This window comes from Thermobia domestica, chromosome 9 (assembly GCF_964235325.1).
Source record: "Thermobia domestica chromosome 9, izTheDome1.hap1.1, whole genome shotgun sequence".
Classification (NCBI taxonomy): domain Eukaryota; kingdom Metazoa; phylum Arthropoda; class Insecta; order Zygentoma; family Lepismatidae; genus Thermobia; species Thermobia domestica.
Window position 1 is genome coordinate 73,987,889 of NC_137462.1, and position 16,991 is coordinate 74,004,879.

Here is a 16,991-nt window from a genome sequence, read left to right on the forward strand (position 1 = left end):
AATGTCACATATCTTCCTTTTTTCCCTTAAAAACCGAAAAATCCTTGATTTTTCCTTCTCTCTGAAAAATTTGAAAACCCTGATTTCCATCCGCGTGGGTACCATCTTCATCACCATTTTTGCTGCACCATTGAATCTTTCCCTTTTACATCTCCTTTTGTGATTTTAGCTTTCCTATAAAAAATACAATTTTACACAGAGTATCCCGTAGCTTAATTTCGGTTATTAATTATCACCTATCGATTGTCACTGTAATTTAACGTTCACTCACTGTTTTATGAAAAGACTACTTGTACGGATTAACAGTTTATGTGGAATTCCACAACTGTCCTTTCATTTTGGTGGTTTTCATGATCTTGTTACTAAAATTCACTTTTTTATGGCTGTTCTAAATACTATTTTCCACTGAGCAGATCTGAATACTATGTAAACTTCATGTAAATTACAGAACTTGCGTGGGTGAAAACTAAAACACTACAACGTTGTTGAGAATGTACAGGTCCTTAAGATTTCTTCTATTTATTTTTATTTATTTATTTATTTAGATATGATGCTGTAAAATTAAAACTGAATTGATGAAATTTCAACTCTAATGTTGACTGTTAAAATTAGTTATGATTCAACAGAAGATAATTAATAACTGAAATTAAGCTACGGAATGCTCTGTGTAAAACTGTATTTTACAGGAAAGCTAAAACCATAGAAAGATGTAAAAGAAAGAATTTGGTGACCCAGTAAAAACAGGTACTGAAGATGATATACGCGCGGATGGAAATATTCAATTGTATTGTATTTATTTTCGTCCTTTTTTCATACATTTAGCACTGTATTACAATGCATGTGAAGTGGACACGTCATTTATTTATAAACATAAAAGTAAAAAGAAATAATAATAATGTAAATTACATACATTAAGTTAATAAGTATGGTTACATTTTGCATGATATTATTATTACAAATGAAGTTATAGTAAGTAATTATTACTTGCAGTGTATGTAGAAATCCTTCCATATATATCTAATTCTAAAGACAAGTAGTGACACTGATTAAATTAGATCATATATTTTTTTCAATTAGCTATTCATGTATTCCTCTACTGAGTAAAAGCAGTGTTGTAATAAATATTTCTGAAGTTCCTTTTTAAATTTAGCAACAGAGGCCTGAGTCTTTATATTTTTGGGAAGTTTATTCTACAGCATGATACCCGCATATTTACACCCTTTTTCATATAATACAGTTCTGTGTTCTACAATGGAAAGGTTTTGTTTGTTTATTGTATCATAATTATGTTGTTCCTCTACTCGCGTAAGGATACCCTCCAATTAAAGGAACAAAACTCAGGCACAAGATAAATCACGTTTTCTTGGAATTTTAATGATTTGGTTTGACCCATCTGCTTAAATATCCGTTGCTTTGTGAAAATTAAAATTCTGTGATGTATATTTTTTTTTATATAACGTTCACACATTAAAGCCAATTTAAGTAATATTTTACATTTATATTGTAATGTACTACGTGCTTGTGTTTACAAACATTACACGTGCTCCTGTTTGTAAACAACAACCACATGTATTTTATGATGGAGCACTACACCTCACGTTGAATTACTACAAGAAGCAAACAACAAACTACCAGCACCCCCTACAGTAACATGTCGACAAGGGAGCAGCAGTGTCATCGCCACTCGGAGCGCCTATGTAACGAAAAGGATTCAATGGACACTTATCAGTCTGTGATTGGTCACTCCTGCTCTAACTTGCCTAGAACTCTTAAGAAAAACTCAACCTAAAAGCCTCTAGTTTGCTGCAAAACTCTAAGCTTCCCTTCCTCCTGCCGTAACTTGCTCGGAGCTCTGTTAGAATCCCAACATCAGTTGCTTAGCCTGCTTTGGGCTCTGTAAGTCTTAACCCCCTCACTGATTGTTTCGAAAGATTAAATTTTCCTACTCTACTTTGCTTAGCTTGTTTTGGAGCTCTGTAAAAACCCTACCCTAAAACTGTACGGTCTTAAACTACCTTTTCTCTGCTTCACATTAAATATATATATATTGTAATATTTTTGTAAATAATGTATTTTATTAAAACTTTTTTTTAAATAATAAACCAATCCTAAAAATCAATTCCAAACTCTAATTTTACTCTATCTATCCCCACAAACGGAAGAATTTTACAGTATAGTCCACAATGCAAGTTCATTTGCACAAAGCAGGGACATTTTAACTAGATTTGAGTATAAAATCAGTAAAAAACACTGAAATCGTTGTCAATTACGAAAGAAAGACAAGAATATTACTCTATATAAATCAATTGAGGGAAAAAATATGACGAGTTACTGAATAAGCTTGACCTCCAATAAATAAATCAATCAGTACTTTAATATGCTCTCCTAACTATAGTTATAAAGGACAAGGCTCCTCATGAAAGAGTTTATCACGTACAGCACATAGATGAGATTTTTTAGGAACGGTCGAGAAAAGAAAAGCTGAAACATTTTAAATCACTTTACAATTCAGCAAAATTGTGTATAATAATTATGTCATTTACACAAGAACAATGTGGATAAATGCTTTCTATATGCTCCCAAATCAAAATCGTACCCGGGAGGAAGGGGTTATTGGAGATCACAATCATGATGTAAGTTAACGTAACACGTAGCAATGTCACGTGTATACCACGTGAAGGAATTTGGTTTGTTTGGTGTGATATTTTCTCAACTAATATTGAAACCGGAAATGGTAGTAATTTCTACCACTTCCAATTTCAATATAGATATCAAAGTGAAAATAGAATATACTCATGAGATCCTTAATTGACTGCAAAATTTCTTCTCGCTATCTATTACAATTATTAATCTCTCTCTATAACTATCACTGTTGAATCCAAAAATGTTTATTTGTCACTTCCGGTTTGAATGTACGATTATATACTTAGAACGCTAAACCAATTCAAAAAAAATAGCTTACTGCTATCTATTATCGTTTTCACTCTATAGCGATCAACGTTACAACCGGAAGTGGTTTACTTCTGCCACTTTCGGTTTGAATAGAGGGTTAACAGAAGAGATGGCATCTATTCATAGAATGCTGAATCGATTAAAAACTGAAATCTGAAGTTGTGGATTTCTATCATTTCTGGATGTAGTAGAGAGTTAAGGATGAAAATCAACAGTACTCGTGGAAACCTTAATCGACTGCAGAATCCCACTTCTCGCTATCTGTTGCTATTTTTGCCACCGGAAATGGATGATTTCTGCCACTTCCGGTTTGGATATCACCTCCACCAACAAATTTGATTCTTAACTTTTGATCCACTACATCCTGGCCAAAATTTATGGTAATCCATCAAGCAGTTCTTGAGATTTTTTGTCTCCCGGTCGGACGGACAGACAGGGTAATTATATAAAGGAGTTTTGGTATGCAGTGTCTTCTTGGAGAAGACATGTAAAGAGAAGTTAGGTTACATCTCATGGACCATAGGAGGATAGGTATCTTTCAAGTACACTTGAATGTACAGTATAACACAAATAAGATGGACATCTCGGCACGAACGTTGAGAATTCAATTCATTTTAAAGCGATATATTTAATCTTACTGAATTGCTTAAAAAAAAAAAAAAAAAAAAAAACTTGTTTCTGTGCTACTTAAAGGAATCAATATACTACGTATGAGCACGCTTACATCTTTCTGTAACAGTATAAGCTTTATTATGAAGTTGATTTCGGTAAGATAAAAATCAAAATAATAATGATTTGATTTCACATTATTTTGTATTTAAAAAATCGTCTAAATTGTGCCGTAATTGTATTAAACTGTTTGACTAAACACTGTCGCTTTCATCGGTAGCTGAGAGTAACTCACATGTAACTCGCGCTACTTTTTGAATTTCATCTTGTACTTTTTGCGTGTGTTCAATTGAACAATAATGATTATATTAACGAATAGAAGAAACAACCAATTTTTAACACACCAATTCCTCTATAGGTGCGAATTGAATGAAAAAAAAAGAAAGAGAAAGAAAAAGAAAAAGCATGTGACTGGACCGGGATCTTCGGCGTATCGTGCCCATGCATTAACCACTACGCTACCCAGTCTGCTTCCTGACTTAAAAATCGGTCGCTCCCTCCCATTTATTAATATAACGGTAATACAACTGTCAGAGGTATTCTGAATGTGGACAATCGATTGTTCAAGCACAACAGGAAGTTATGGTATAAACCATGTACTCTGAGCTGAAAGAACCGGAAGAAGAGAGTGTATGGCTGTTCAGGTAGTGGACTGGGTAGCGTAGTTGTTAAGCATTGGCACGGTACGCCGAAGATCTCGATCCAGTCATGCACTTTTTATTTCTTTGTGTTTTACTGAACAATAATGAAGTTAAAACTCTAGCTAATGTAACCCTTGTTTTCTTTTCAACGCGTTTTCTTTGCTACTGTAAACGCTTTGCACTAGATCTTTTGTAACGACAAATATAAACTAGTTCTGTAGAATTATGCTGACCACTGAAAAGAACTTGTAAGCTCACCGATGAAATCGTTAATTATTTTCAATTACTTGAAATTGGTTAACCAACTGCAGCATACTGTTATAAGTTTTTGAATTTAATGTAGAATCATTTTTAGTAAAATTGTACGTACTGACCTCTGAACAATTTTATTCATAAAAGGTGACAACTGTTATACGTGAGTTAACCCTCAGATTTCGATGAAAACAACAATGTTTGCTGAAATATTCAGTACAAGATAAAAGTAGTATTCACCTAATGGCATTCCTAGAAGCTGAAAACTTTCCAGTATTTCTGAAAATGAATAGGTTTGTTAAGCTCCACATAGAAGTTTTTCAAAAGACGTCACTTCGTAAAGTGTGTTTTTCCTGCGGAAATTGAAAATCTCCAGTAATATTGAAGTTAATGCATGTGAAAAACTTTCCGCATAACACGTATGATGTTCGATAAAGGATATTCGCTTAAGTATCCGAAATATTGGGAAGTTGTTTAGCTTCTAGGAATACGATAAGGTGAGTACTATTTTTATCTTGTGACATGTATTCCAAACCCTAGTACAGTGTTCAGCATTATGTGTTTTTCTCTTCATTACAATATTGTTCATTTCATTTTATTTTCAGCCATAGTCATACATAAAGCTCGAAGGAAGACGAACGTATGAATCGGACACGTCAATAAATAAGATACAAACAAATAGTTATTACATACTAAAAAACAATAACGAAACAGAATATGAGACATGTTATATGAGACAAAATTACACTATGCAATCTACAAGCTGCATTTAGCAGACAGGTATTCATCTACTGAATAAAAACAATTGTCCAATAGATACTTCTTTGTAACTGATTTAAATACATTCATTGACTAAATGTTAAGAATATCTTTAGGGAGGTTATTATATAATGTTGGACCTAAGTATATGGGACCGTTTTGAAACAATGATGTATAGTGATTTTGAATGTGGAGATTTTTCCTATATCTAGTATTATGACAGAGAAAGTTTCCTTTATTGGCAAACAATGTATTAAGATTTTGGCGCGTGAAAATTAATAACTGTAACACATAAAGATATGGCAGTGGTAATATGTGTAGTCTTATAATAGTTTTTTTTTTTTTTTACATGGTTCATTTACTCTCGCATTGGCTAATACTCCAACTTTTTTTTTTTTTTTTTTTAATACGGAAAATTAATTTACTTCTTGTATCATTTCCCCAGAAGATAATGCCGTACATTAACAAAGATTGAAAAAATACCAAAATAAATGCTTCTACAGCTATTTATATCCAAAATATTTTTAACAACTTTCAAGGCATAGGAAACCTTATTAACTTTTTGTGCTAACGACATTATGTGGGTATCCCAACTAAGAGTATTACTTATATGAAGACTAAGAAATGTGTTGAAGTTACATGCCTTAAGTCAGAATTCATGATTGATACATTTATGTCGTATGTTTGTTTCGTAAATGGTGAAAGTTCAAGGTCACCGATTTTTCTGTATTTACTTTTAAACTATGTAAAGTAAACCACTGTTGTAATTGGTTGTTTATGTTTTTTTTATTTCCTGTTGTAGTGTGTCATAATTTTCACCTGTAATGAGAATACTTGTATCGTCTGCATATAAGGTTGACGTCACTGAGTGAATGTAGTTAGGAAGATTATTAACGTATAGCAGGAAAAGGATAGGTCCTAAAACCGAGCCCTGTGGAACACCGCATAAAACTGGGTTGGAATGTGACAAGAAATGACTGCGGGACGACGTTTCTTTATCCGTGTATATTATTTCGACCGATTGAGTCCGGTTTTCCAGACAGAATTTTAACCAGTCATTTACGACTCCGCGTAAGCCAGAAGCTTTTATTTTTTCAATTAACATATTATGGGGTACTAAATCAAAAGCCTTTGACAAGTCCAGAAAAATACCTAAACACTTCTTCCCCTTATCCAATGCTTCCCGTACCTGTTCAATATAATTATACATTGCTGTAGTTGTTGATTTGTTCTTTTGAAATCCATGCTGCAACGTGGAAATAATGCTGTGCTTGGAAAGAAAAGCAACAATTTGGTTAAGTATTGCAGATTCAAATATCTTTGAGAAGGGAAAAAGTATTGAGATCGGTCTAAAATTATCTGCACTTGTTTTTGCGCCCTTTTTATGTAGAGGTTTAATTTTTGCATGTTTTAATCTGTCAGGAAATTTACCGAGTTGAAAAGACAAATTTATTAAGTAATGTAACGGTCTTGCTAAATGAATGCTACTTCTTTTAACTATGGACATTGGTGTTTCATCTAGACCTGTGGACCATTTATTTTTAGATCTTTTAATTATTGTTAAAATTTCATTTTCCGACACTGGACGGAGAAACATTGAGTTATTTATTTTGTTAAACAATAATTGCTCTGAAGGTGGCTGACTATTTGGACTCATAGTTTTCTGAATATTCGTAAAGTGATTGTTGAAAAGATTGGCAATAATAAATGGGCCGCTAGTAAGATTGCCGTTTGATTCGATTTCTATGTTTTGTTCAATTAATCGTTCTTTAGTATTAGTTTGATCATTAACTTTACTCCATAATGTGGCAGTTTTATTTTCAGATTTTATTATGCCTGTTGAGTAATATCGTGTTTTTGCCAATTTTAAGATATTTTTGTAAGTCTTTTTATGCCTTTTATAGTACTCTGTCATGTTACTTGTTAACTCGCCTCTCTTATATGCTAAATTTGAGGATCTTAACTTCTTACTAGAGACTTTAATCGCAGGTGTTATCAAAGATTTGTTATTTTTTATTGGAATAGGGCAAAGTTTTCTAGGAAATGCCTCACTGTAGTGACGAGTACGTGCGTCATGGAAAATGTTCCAGCTTCATTTATGGATTTTTTGGAGTATATTTCCTCCCAGGTTTCATTACTTAGTATAAAATTAAAATAGGTGATATTTGTTTCATTATATATTCTTGTGTATGCAGATTTGACTTTCGTGTGTCCGTTTCGATTAGTTTTTCGTACAATGGGAATATTTAAATGAAATAATTGAGCTTCATGGATCCGAGAAGCCAGTATTTACTACTGTAACTGTGCCGTTTATATATTTTTTGCTACAAAGTAATTGATCGAGTGCGGTACGACTATGATATGTAATTCTTGTAGGTACATTAAACATTGATGTTAAGTCATACGTGTTTAGGAATAGCGTGAGTTGATCGATATCAGTTACAAGGAAGTTGACACTCAGATCGCCTATTATAACAAAATGTTTATTAGACTGAGTAAAATAGTCCAGAATTATTTCAAGGTTTTGAATAAAAATATTCAGATCGCTGTCAGGAGTTCTATAAACACATATTATAACCAGGTTATGAGCTAATAATTCAACTACACAAGATTCAAAATGTTTATCCCTATTTAAATAATGAAATTTTGTTATTATTTTGGTTTCAATACCTTTTCTGCAATAAACACTAGCTCCACCCCTTAACATATTTGATCTACACTATGCAGCTGCTAATGTAACCTCAGAAAAGGTATTGAAAAGGTATTGTCACCATAATCTCGTATTGCTTCATACAATGTTTAGTTATGCAAAGAACGCTAACCTCATTTGTGAACTCACAAACACCGTGCTCGTGGGTTTTCTTGGGATTCTCCCGTTTCCTCCCACTTTCTTCATTCCACCATTTCACTCATTTCTCATTATCACCGTCTCCTTTAGCCTAACCGGCATAACCGTGGGACGTTAATTATTTCATTTCATTTCATTTTTCATTTGTGAACTCAGAAAGTAAAACATCCAGTATATTTATTTTGTCAGTAGTTAAACCTTGAACGTTTTGATGAAATATGCATAACTCGTGAGTTACATTAACCATAAAAAAATTTAATCTCTATTTACTGTTCTTTTTCTTGCCGAATGTCGATTGCACACAGTTGGTGTCTGGGTGATTGTTGAATTCACATCAACTACCGGATCAATATTTGTCCTCTGTATTAAACTAATTCTGTCAATACAATCTATTCCTACACCATTACAGTCTACATTACCGGTAATATTGGAGTAAGTATCTAGGCTCTTGCATACGGTATTGCTACTGTCTGTTACTACAGGCCCTAGATTTTCATTATTGTCTAATGATGCTTGCCATGGCAAAGGTATGAGACTTGTCAAGGTCACAGATGATAATTTTATGAGCTCAGCAAATTTATTGCACATTGAACGTTTCCCGGTGTTATTTAAACGTAGTCCGTGTCTAGTGAAATTATGTCTTTCCGTAAAGTCCAAATCAACGTACCTTACATTACAATGACCTTTACATATTTTCGAAATTTTGCTGTTTGTTTTAAATGTACATTAACACAGGAATTACCGTCTAAGTCATGTCTATGTGGAAAAGCTGCTACAATTACGTTGGTGTTTTTTAATATATTTAGACACTTGTTCAAATCTACCACACCTCTGTTTCCCCTCACACAAGCAACATCATTCCCTCCCCCAATAATTAATAGTGTGTCTTTCATACTCATATCCTTACATAGTGAACAACAGTCTCTCATTATTTCACTCATGGTGGCACCCGGCTTCGTGATACATGACACTTCATAATTTTTGCTTAATATGCCTTTTAACAGAACCACTATGTTTCTGGCGTAGCTGTCCCCTAGAATTAATATTTTCTTATTTTCACTGGGTTTGCTATTCTTCTCTCTAGCGTAACGTTTTTCGTCATGCATTGTTTTCGTGGGTATGTTTATTGTTTCTTGTTTGCCTTGCACACTTTATACTTTTCGATTTTGATTTGTCACTTCGATGTCCAGTAGCTCATACCGGTTTTCCACGGGAATCGAGTATTTAGTTTTCAATGCTTCCTTTGTTTTGACCTTACTATTTTTCAACCTTTTAGATTTATTTTCACTCCTGCTACTATATCCTACCTGCTGCTTAACTTCTCCAGTAGCACCTTGCACTGCAAAATTAACCTGTTCACTTATTTGTTTTACATTAGATAGTAGTTCAACGTTTTCTACTTTCAAATAGCCTACTTCACTTTTTAAGGCAAATAACTCTTCGTACAGTATATTCAAAAATTCAGATGCAGTACATTCACATTTGTTATTTTCTTTAGTAGGCCTACCTTGTCATTTATTGTGTTGATTGTCATTTGTTTCTGTTGATTTTAAATCTCGCATGTTTTTTGAGTTGAACTGCGCAACAACAACTTCCATTTATTTTACTCTAGCAGCGTTAAGTCTTACAAGTAAGTTTACAACTATACGAATACTTTACATTTTGATGGCATTATACACGATAATCAGTTGTTGCACCTGCTAACAGCTATGACGACAGCTTCTATCTATTGTTAATGTACATACAATAGACAAATCAACATTTGTAAGGTTACTTGCCAGCGGTCTCGGCTTCCGTACAGGTATGCCGATGATACGATTAATACAGCCAGAGCCGAAGGACTACAGGAGATGATAGACAAAATACCTGACACTGAAAAGTTACATGGAATGGAAATCAACTTGAAGAGGTCGATTATTTCAAGTATCTGGAAAGTATTTTGACGAGAGACGTTTACTGTACCAAAAAGAACAGGTCAAGAATTGCCATAGCCAAAGAAGCATTCAACAAGAAAAGATTACTCTTAATTAACAGGCTTAATATTGGACTAAGGAAGAAATTGATCAAGTGCTATATACCGATTATTGGACTGTATGGTTCAAAGACTTGGACATTACGGAAGTAAGAGAAGAAATATTTAGAGAGCTTCGAAACGTGGTGTTGGAGGAAAATGAAGGTGATAAAATGGAGAGAGAGAGTAACCAACGAAGATGTTTTAAAACGGATAAGAGAGAAGAGGACACTTCTAGCCAGTATCCTTCGTAGAAAGGCCAATTTGATTGGACACATCTAGCGAAGAAAGTGTATTTTTGTTATACTGCCTTAGAAGGAAACATGGAAGGAATGGGAGAAATAGGAAGAACACAAATGAGCGATGATTTGATAAAATACAAGAACATACTGGGAGTTAAAAGAGGAAGCTGAAAATCAAGAAACATGAAAGAAACATTTCCAGGACTAACTGAAAATTAAGAAAAAAAAACTCATTAGTCCCTGGACCTGCTGAAAAGCAGAATACTTAATAATAACAGGTGACATATAAAAATAAAATAATGTAATCTCTGTATGTTAACAACACAAGTAGAACTAAAAGATTTAATATATTCTTTCTAATTGTAAAATTATATATATATATATATAACACAATAAAGAGCTATCACAAATGGCTGCATCATTTGCGCGAGAAACTCACAATTGCCAAAGAAAAATCACTTGTCAAACACACATTCCAAAATATAAAATAAGATACATGTATACAGAAACATACAGAATTTATGTCTACCTTACATTTTCTGACTTCAACCGGGCCAATGTTACGAACAAGATGCGGAATATGCTTGATGAAATATTATTTAAAATGTTTTTTTTAAAAAAAAGTATTTAAGACTTTGATAAGTAAATAAAATGCTAAATGTATTTAGTCCTTTCCCTTTCTAGAAATGACTCCAGCAAAAAAATGGAAACTCACCATCATCATCATCGTAGAAATTCTGCGATTATTGGTAAGTCACTTTCCGCAACTGAGAAACTTCTATGTGCCACAATCTTCAGTTAACCGAAACGGAAACTAAAAATTGCTAAATAAATTCTACTGTGTAGTTGCATCTTATATTAAATCTTGATAAAGTCTTTTATGAGATTTTTTCCATTTAATACATATGAGAGACATGAATAGACTACTCTTAGTAAATTAAACAAACTAACTTCAATATAATATAAACAGCTTGGAGAACAATCTTAACAATAAACTCAAGATATACTAACTTCACTCCTCTAGATTATTATAGATACCTTTAAACAAGAAGCAATGTCACGTGTACACCACGTGACGGAGTTTGGTTTGTATGGCGTGATATTTTCTCAATTAGTATTGAAAATGTAAGTAGTTGTAATTTCTACAACTTTCGGTTTTACTAGAGTATTAGAGTGAAGATAGAACAGGGTGTCTACTGAGTTTCATTCTCAAAATTCCAGTATATTCAGTACAACCATCAGCAAAATTCCAATACCTAATTTAATTATTTTTTAAAGTTACTTTAGAATAATCACACTCTTAATAATTTTAGGTTTGTAATTGTTTTACCATCAAAAGAATATTTTATTTTTAATAAATTTAGTTAGTCTTGATTTTTTTGAAATACAATGATTTTTTACCGTTTTTAAAGGGCCTCCCAATTCCCTTCACAGCCCTCCACTCTACCCATTGCTTTAAATGTCTAATTCCAAAATGTATACAACTCTTGCTTTGGAAAAAATTATAATCTTAATGGATACAAAATTGTTTCTAAGACTATTAAAACAATCACACACACACACAAAGTATTGTTGACAAATTTTTCCAGTATGTGGATCAAAATCCCAGTATATTTCCACTATCAAAATTAAATTCCAGTATAATTCAAGTATTTCGAGTATCAGTAGACACCCTGTAGAAAATATCCTCCAGACTGCAGAAAACCACTTCTAGCTACCTACTACTGATTTTACCCTATACCAATCAATGTTAAAAACCTAAAGTGCGGTTAATTTCTGCCACTTTCGGTTTGAATACAGAATTAACAGAGAAGATAGTGCCTATTCTTAGAATTCTAAATCGATTTGAACAGACAAAAAATCCACTTCCAATTTCACTACAGTTAAGAATGGAGATGAAATGTATTCTTAAGACGCTTAATTGATTGCAGCAAACCACTTGTCGCTTTCTATTACAATTTTTACGATATAATCCACGATTACAACTTTTACGATCAACGCAGTGGTCGAAGTGAGACGGTATGCGGTGGTATGCCATACCGCCTTTCAGTGATCAAGACATACCGTCATTAGAGACAGATGATAAAATACCTTTAATAAATTCATATTTATACACAATAATTGACGAACAGCTTCGCACGTAAAAAGATTTTATTTCTTATGTAGAAATAATTCTAAGTTGATAACACCGACATTTTTTAAAATCATTTTCCTATCTTTTGTTTTTAAAAAGTGGTGTCTTCAAAGAAGTTTATCAAGTTTATGTTTTGATGTACAATATTGAATTGTTTCTTTCTTATGTGTGCGTGTTTTCATCATTGGCGGATTTAGGGGTTGTCTGCTGCGGGGGCGGATCTTCCGGAGCTTTAGAATACTCCTCAGTAAAGTGGGAGGGTTCGGGATTTTTCCCGCAGGAAATTGTTAGTATAAAAACTTGCTTCTTGAGCATTTTCGTGTATTATTCTCTACTAGCAGCGTTCACCCCGCTTCGCTGCGGTCACCCCGGAACGCAATAAACTTTGTTACTTAGATAATTTTTACTTTTTCGCTTTCAAATTGCAAGCGCCTGTCATTTATGTTAACCCGCCGAGTCACGTGGTCATGCGGGTTGCATATACATACGTTTATTTTTACCTATGATGAACTATGGAGACTTGAATGGTCCATTATCTCAAGACACTGGTAATTAAAAATTAATGTGATATGATAAAAACCATCTAGGGTCCAAATCCTAACAACCCCCCAAAAATGAAAGAAATCGGTTCAGCCGTATTAGCGTGATGAGTTCACAAAGGATTTGTACGTTCTCTTTTATATATATAGATAACAACATAAGGAGATTTCTTTTTTCAGAAAGTTGTTGACAGGGGATCATTCTCTCCATGTCTCCCCCCCCCCCTTCCTTGTAACTACAGAGAAGCTCTCCAATGGTTTTCAGTCATAGAAATGGTAATGCAATTTTTTAGGCAACATATCCTCACTGTATGTTAACATTTAGATAACCGATATATCGAATCAAAATCGTAATAAAACATACCGCCTCTGTCGTTTTTTCCAATTCGAACACTGGATCAACGTTAAAAAAAACAACGGAAATTGTTAATTTCTACCATTTCCAGTTTGAATATCAACATAATCAACGAACTCGATTCCTTTCATTTGACCCTCTATTCCCCCCCCCCCCAAATTAATTGTAATCATCAAGTAGTTCTCGGGACTTTTATTCTCCCGGGCTGGCGGACAGAGAGGGTAAATATATAAAGGAATTTGACAAACCAATTTTCTTAAAAAATATCTTAAACGAAAATTTTCACTGACAGCTGTCAGCCTTGTCACGGCTAAGGTAAGAAAAGATATTTTGTGGGGACAGAATATATTTGAACTAAATGTTTAAAAAAAACATTTTGCTGCTGCAGAGAATAAATCTTTATTCTTCAGTTCTTGGTGACAGTGGCTAAGGTGTTAATATGTTATTCCAACTTTTGTTTGTAGTATAATTAATGAAAGGACAAACATACGAGACTATTTTGATTAGAACAACGGGATTATTAAAATTAAATTCGGACATGAACGATATTTAGCAGGAGTGCCCACAAAGGGGGGCTATGATGCAAACTGCGTCATTGAAATATTTGGAGGGGATTAAAAATCTATATAAATGTTTGAGGGGATGTAAAAATTAATCGGAAAAGATTTTTATTCATGGAAGAACACCTACGGATAGACAACTGCGGGGGGGGGGGGGGGTGCGTCATGGACATAAGGGGGGCACCACTGTATTTAGAATAATATAATTGACACCTTCATCATTGTTACTATCAGCCACACAAGAAAAACAAAGATTCATTTTCTGAAGCAGCAAGACGCTTTATTAATTTTTATAAATATTTAGTTCAAGTAAATCCTATCTCTACAAAATACCTTGCGTTACCTAAATCTTGACAACACTGCCAGCAAAATTAGAAGTTTAATACGATTTTTTTCACCAATCTGGAAGAGCGAACTAAGTACATTTCGAGTTTAATTAAAGTAAGCACTGATTTTAATTATTAATATCAGATAATCCAAAAAGTACTGAGTTTTCAGAGCAAGAGATAGCGTTGGAGACCCCGAATCTCAGGGTATATGTGTCACAGCGGGTCAAGCTGAACGTAATTTGCCAGTTGAAGCTACTACATCTGCAAAAAGTATTGGAATTCTTAAATCTGACGTAAGGTATTGCGCCGTGAGGAAAAGTTAACTATCTGCAAAACTGCGCTACACTTGTATTTTGATAAAGCGTAAATGCTGCGCAGGCCAGTGAAGAAATTTCTACTGTTTAAGCAAATAACGTTATCAAAAGCAACAGCCAAAAGATGGTTCAGCCACTTTCGTTCACGAAATTTCTATGTCCTAGATGCTCTTCGCAGTAAGCGACCATGCACAGCAAAAGTCGAGTCATGACATCGCCAATGACCTAAATATCAATCAAAAACCAGTGTCGGACAAACAACCGTTCTTACTGACTAATGAGTAACGGACACATTTACTTGACCACGCCTAGCGACAGGTCACCAACTAGTATTCACAAGAACTATAGAACGCATTTGTGCATCGTTAAACACCGACTACAGCTTGTTTTTTCTTCCATTTAAATTTCAAAAATGTCAACTGTTTGTGTATCACCATGTAAATGAATCAATGCACAATGTGAACAATATTAAAAAAAAAAAAAAAATACTGTATTTAACCACCACAAAGACCATTTGGCGCGAATTGCGATCGAACCAATTGTGGGCACTCCTGCTAAATATCGTTCATGTCCGAATTTAATTTTAATAATCCCGTTGTTCAAATCAAAATAGTCTCGTATGTTTGTCCTTCCATTAATTATACTACAAACAAAAGTTGGAATAACATATTAATACCTTAGCCACTGAGTTGAGTGCCACACATAGTTAGGTTGAGATTCTTAATGTAAATTGTCAAAAAACCCTCATATGTAGTATAGGTACCTGCCACTAAAATTACACATATTTCCATTTTACAAAAAAAACCTGCTCCCTGTATCACAACTTATTCTTTCGTCTCTACGTATAACGTTTTCATCGTATTATACAGGGTGTCTACTAAAATTCTTAAATGAAATTTCGTGACTTTTCCGTGACCTTTACTTTACCAAACCATAAAATTTTGTAACATCACAAGAGCAAATTTTAGTCCGAATTAGACCGAATGTTCATGCATGCGATAGAAGCGTGCTTTGCTTGCGATTTGGTAGCATCTAAAGCCGACCGTAGGAATTTTTGTGGTGAATTTTGACGTTTTATAGAACAAAATTACATTACAGTAACAAAAATATATATATATATATATATATATATATATATATATATATTGCTGTAATTACATTTGTACAGATTTTAAAAAATAGTGACCCAAAAGCTAAATTTTGTGACTTTTTCTTGACTTTCATGACCGTTTTCTGGTTTCATGACCGTTTTCTGGTCTTTCATGACCGTGACTTTTTCATGACTTTCGTGACCGATAGACACCCTGATAAATTGCGTGTTTTAATGTCACATGTCACTTTTACAAGGTAACTTATATGAAAAATATTTTATAAATACTCAGATGAAAGTAATATCTTACTAAACGTAAATAAATATATATATATATATATATATATATATATATATATATATATATATATATATATATATATATATATATATATATATATAAACTTTTTGAAGTGCATATACTGTCCTAACAAGAAATCCTTTCTCAATTTCTTGAGTGGTAAGCACTGATGTTATGTCTTAATTACTATAAGGATGTAATTATTACAATATTGTTACGATACTACACAAATTTAGATGATAAACTAGCGTTAGCTAGCTGAGGGCTTCGCCCCAGATCCGCGTTTACTCGGTCTATGGGCTCGCACCTCTTAATCCCACAATTCTACCAAATTTCAAGTTTATTTTCCTATTTCAACTATCTAAATGATAAAATTTTCTATCCCAAGAAAACGCCCATTTAAGTAACACTGGAATTTCTTCATCCGTCCTTTAGACCCGTTAAAATTTTAAAATATTCACTTTTGGCAATTTTTCTGTGAGTTAGTCCTAAAAGGCTACAATAATGCCAATTTTTATCATTCTAATCCTGCCGGAAGTGCCTAAACGTTTTGGGGTGTAGAAGATGTCCCATATAAATAACATGGGAAAGATTTTTGTTTTCCATAAAACCACTCTACAGTTGGAAATTTTTATTTTAGTGATTTACTTAGGTAACGCTAACGAAAACGTACAAGCATAGCGAATATCAAACTTTTATTCCAATTCCAAGTACCTAAAACATGAGATTATAGGTCTAAAGAAAGGCCAATTTAAATAACGGAGAATTTCTTCATCGCCCCTTTAGACCCCATAAAACTTAATAATATTCACTTTTGGCAATTTTCCTGACGATTAGTCCAGAAAAGCTACAATCATGTCAAATTTAATCACTGTACCCCTACAGGAAGTACCCAATAATTTTGGGGTGTAAGATTTTTCAGTTCCAAATAAAACCACACTTAAGTTGGAAATTTCTGTTTTTAGTGATTTATTTAGCTAATGCTAAGGAAAACG

The 16,991-nt window shown here is 33.5% G+C and overlaps 1 protein-coding gene across 1 annotated transcript in view; it reads right to left on the reverse strand.

The window, feature by feature from the left end:
• The window catches only part of Alg10 (alpha-1,2-glucosyltransferase Alg10), a 47,008-nt gene that overhangs the window by 10,950 nt on the left and 19,067 nt on the right, over positions 1-16,991 (reverse strand). The gene's annotated exons all lie outside the window — the stretch shown is intronic.